Source organism: Gavialis gangeticus, unplaced genomic scaffold (genome assembly GCF_001723915.1).
Source record: "Gavialis gangeticus isolate Ggan-Ray unplaced genomic scaffold, GavGan_comp1, whole genome shotgun sequence".
Classification (NCBI taxonomy): Eukaryota; Metazoa; Chordata; order Crocodylia; family Gavialidae; genus Gavialis; species Gavialis gangeticus.
The window spans coordinates 63,481,175-63,485,609 of record NW_017729022.1 but is presented as its reverse complement, the minus strand read 5'-3'; the positions used below and the strand labels follow the sequence as shown (position 1 = coordinate 63,485,609).

Genomic DNA, 4,435 nt, shown 5'->3' with positions numbered 1-4,435 from the left:
GCGCGCGCTCACTTCCCTGTCCACATCTGCATCTCCTCACCTGCTTTCTCCCCTCCCCCCACCCCATCCTAGTTTTTGCTTTTGAAGCATCAGACAGATAAGAAGTACTGTGCACTTAATGTCATCCCTAAATGTTTAATAGAGTTGGACACAGCCCCTGGAGGCAGCTGCAAGTACAAAACCCATCGAGCAGGCCTTGGAAAACAACTGTCTATGCCCTGCCTTCAGGAAATGCTAGAAAAAGTAGGACTTCTCCAGATTCCAGCAAGAAAGTCCTTTCCCTTTCCTGAGCTGCTGCTGGAGGTGCCTTTGTCCCAGAACCATGTACCTTGTGGATGCTTTGAGAGGTATCTATAGGCAGGTGAGCGCTATCATCACATCCAGAACATAGGTGGGTGTTTAATTTGCTGTCAGGGCTGTGTTAACAACTGTAGCTGTCTCCTGGCATGGAAAGGATATTCCTAGTGCTTGCCTGGGAGTTAAGCCCTGGGGTGATACCTTCAGCTCAGCTGCTTCAGGGCTGCTACTCTGGCAGTTGGAGCACAATCACTCATGACCTACTGAAACATTAGTGGTCAGAAGGAGAGAGTAGTTGGGTTATAGGACTGGGGAGGCAGTCAACAGAACAAACCAGAACTATGCAATGCAGAACTCTCCCTACTTGATGATCCCAGATCATTCTGATTTGTGTCTGGAAAACTGACTGGTATATCTGACTTGGGACGGATAAGGCACACTCTTCTTGTTACTCTGTCTTGTTCTAATCCTGCATCAACCAGCCTACAGATACTTGAGTGTTTGTTCTTAAAAAAAATAAAATAAGGCTACTGAAATTACGGTGGCCTTAAGCTGGGTAATGCAGTACTAGGATTGGCTCACATGCAGTGCCAAGCTACGGTGACTTAAGCTGCTGCGATGTGGGAACCTGGTGGAGCTGAAAGCAATGAAACTTGATGACCGTTTTAGTGTAGCTATAGCACATGTGCAGAGCTTATTAACATCAGATGCCCTTTTAGGGTGAAGCCACCTACAATTACATTTCCAGAGTATTCTACCATTGCTGAGATAATATGTACATGCACTCATGCATGCACAGAGAACCATAATGCAGAGCAACTTGGAGAGAGAAAGGCAGCTGATTTTGGGTGTGTGCACAGAGGGAAGTTTGCACACACAATTAGTTGAACTAATTACAAATAATCTCTGGAACCCCTGTGATTCCTGGACTGTTATGAAGATTGACTGGTACCTTAGGTTAAGCTTGGAGTAGACTGTAGTTCCAGTGCAACTAGGTAAAAGACTTTCTTTAGAGTCAGAAGATGACTGATTGGCCAATAGCAAGTGATGCAAAAGGAAGACTGCTGAGTTCAACCCTCTTCCTCCCTTGGAAGGTTTTACAGATAAGTCTGGATTCTGCCTATTCTTATACCCTTGTTTAGATAAGAATAGGTCTTGTTGACATTTGGTCCTGCTCTGCTACCTCTCAGGAAACAATTGTTGTGGTTTTGGAAGCAAATATCTAAGGCGCCTCTCCTGCTGCAGGGTGGTCTCCAGTGGCTGACTTATTCTTCTCACATCCACAGCAGTCGTCCTGTTCATTTAGCTAGTGCTAACTTCAGGCTCCTTAATGAGAAGGGAGATGGTAGAATGACTGTTTTTTTCTGTTCCCAGAAACACCCTTGTCCTGTCCAATCTTTCTTGCTACAACCAAATCTCTGGGCTCTTTCTTGTACTCACGTGATGCCCTGTTTTTCATGCTGTTCAAATCTAATGGGCTAAATTCAGGATACTGATCAGCATGTGAGAGCTGTTTGGAGGCAGAGGATGTAATGAGCTGATTCAAGGAGTTTTTGTACTTTGAACATGTGACTTATCTCCCTGACGGGAGGTTACTGACCCTACTAACTGAAGTCAAAACAAAATAATTGGCTGGCAGAAGGTCTGGCCTGATCCTTCCCCAAAGCCCTTAGTGCTGTAGATCAGAAAGCCTTTAAAACAAAAGACAAATGTCAGACTGCAATGGCACTATTTTAAAATAAACTGTAGTGTGGCCCATCCTGAACAATGGCAGTGTATTAAACGAGGGAAGTGTGTGTGTGATGTAAATGGGAGGAGAGGTTATTTCAGCTGATTTAAGAACATAGGAACTCCATGCTGGGTCAGATCCCATGGGTGTATCTATCCCATTAGTCTCTCACGGTGGTAGGGAATAGATGTGTAGGGAAGAAGTATTTAACCAGGGCCTATCCAAATCTGTCTCCTACTGCCCTTCCTCCTAGGCCTCTGAATGCCGAAGGGAGATCCTAATTTGGAGGTTGCATCCCTATCATGTTTAATACCTGCAAATGGGTCTATCCTGCATGAATTTGTCCAGCCCTATTTTGAACCTGGTTATCAGCATCCACACAAATTCAGAGAATCAAAGATTATCATCTCTGATGTTGTCAACTTGGTCTGGAGAAACTGGGAGTCAGGGAGTGGTAGAGGTAGCAGAGCTTCAGTTTATCTCACATTGCAGGAGCTGGACCAGAAGACCAGAAGAGGGCAGTTCTGATCATCTGGTGTTGCCTAGGCCATAGAGCTACCCCTGGAGTCCTGCAGGGAGCCTAGCAATTTTTGTTTAACTACTTTATGTTTTTTTCTAGGCAGCAATCCTCTCTCAGTATCAAGCCCCCAAGCAATGGAAAATCCATGGTACCCTTGGCAGCCTGTTCTTTTCGAAGTTAAGTTCCATGCCAGTCTGAGAAATTATGCAGGTTTTTAAAGTGTTTAAAGGACTCCACATCTTACCTGGTCAGTCATCTCAGTGCTGTTTATTAAATGGTTATTTTGCTGCTTGTTATCCAGTCTTCTGAAAAGGTGCCTACACGGAAACCAAACAAAATGCTATTTCCATGCGTGCCTCCTTCCTATTCTAGTACATCACTCCCATCAATGCCACTGAACTCTGCTCAAACATTTGTAAACCTCTTAAAAGATGGGACTACCCACTCAAGGTGTACTTATAACCTTAAAAACTTATGGAGTTATCAGCCAAACAGGTCCAGTTGCTGCAAGCTCATACATGTCAGAGGCCAGTTTCATTCCTCTGTTGCTAAGACTTTGGTTTTCTTGGTTTTCACAGTAGTATCAACTCATCACTTTTAAATATGCAGTGTGAAAATAAGCTATTTCCTATTCTTATTTTTAAAGCAATGTTAAACTCTTGAGCTTGTTTTGCTGGAGAAGTAATATACCACTGACTTTAACCTGGAGGTCTTGGGGCTTCAAGGACAGTAATTCCTTTGTATTTAGTCCCCTTGCAGAACAACTGTACCACTGCCTAAGGAAACTCTGATGCTCATAACTATACTATCTTTCTCTTCTCCCTAAATCATTCAGTATAAATGACCTGCTGCTTTTGCTTTTGAAAGTTACCAGCTAATAGGCACTGCAAAAATTTTATAGCTCAGTTGGAGTACATGATCTGACAGCATAAGAAATAAGGTTTTGACCTCAAGTGCTATCAAAATAGTTGCAGAGAAGAGGAGGAATATAAACCAGGCCTTGGGAATTTATTTTAGAGGGCATTTCTACTAGGCAGTTTCATCTCAAGAATGTGAATGAAATCTGACTTCTCCAAAGCTACTGATGAATATTTGAATAACTGGAAATAGGTGTAGAGATGCTTGTCTAGATCTTATTCTTCCTCCTTTCTAGAAATGATGGCTCTCTGCAGCATTCTTATCTTCCTAATCTTCTGAAGCTACAGAGCAGATTCCTGTAGAAAGGATGCCAGCATTGGGCTTAAAGAGATTTTAATTTAGAAGAATTTGACCTGTCTCTAGCTCAGCCCTTCTAAAGAAACAGCCTCTGGCTTCTAAAACCTGACTTGTTGAGCCCAAGGCAGATGGTCTCTTGAGGAATTGAAACTAGCAGGTTTCAACATGTAGCAATTACTCACAACATTGGAAAAGCTGGGAGCAAACCATCCCCTGAAGGCAATGGATGGTGGCATGAACATTGACAATCTAAGTGGCTGTGAGCTCTCGTGGGCCCTGGACTCAGCCTGCCTGGAACATGACACTATTATGAGGTGAAAACAGAATGCAAGTGGAAGCTCTGTGTCAAATGCAAGAGTCAGTCAAATGGGCTTTACAAACAGAGCTGGCACTGCAGAAACTTGATGGGACCTGGAAATAAAAGGAACAGGTAATCCCAGAAGAGCTGATGCCATGGACTAAATCTAATATCCAGGAAAAAGAACTGCTGGTGGTACTGAAGCTTCTGCCAGTGAAGGACCTAAAACCAAAGCACTAAACACCTAGCTCTCTTGTTCCCAGGCTCTTTGACAGTTCCCTTACATTCTGTTATAGCCAAAAATGCCAAGGTCTTTGATATCTCGAACCCAATACCACCGGGCCCTTGCCATCAGGGAAGGTCCAGGCACAGAAGT

General features: G+C 43.6%; 1 long non-coding RNA gene across 1 annotated transcript; it reads left to right on the top strand.

Annotated features, from left to right (window-relative positions):
- Positions 1-12: 12 nt before the first annotated feature.
- On the top strand, positions 13-3,195 carry LOC109296032. Its single transcript, XR_002096879.1, has 2 exons — positions 13-361; positions 2,646-3,195. It is a non-coding gene; the product is annotated as an uncharacterized LOC109296032 (long non-coding RNA).
- Positions 3,196-4,435: the final 1,240 nt, after the last annotated feature.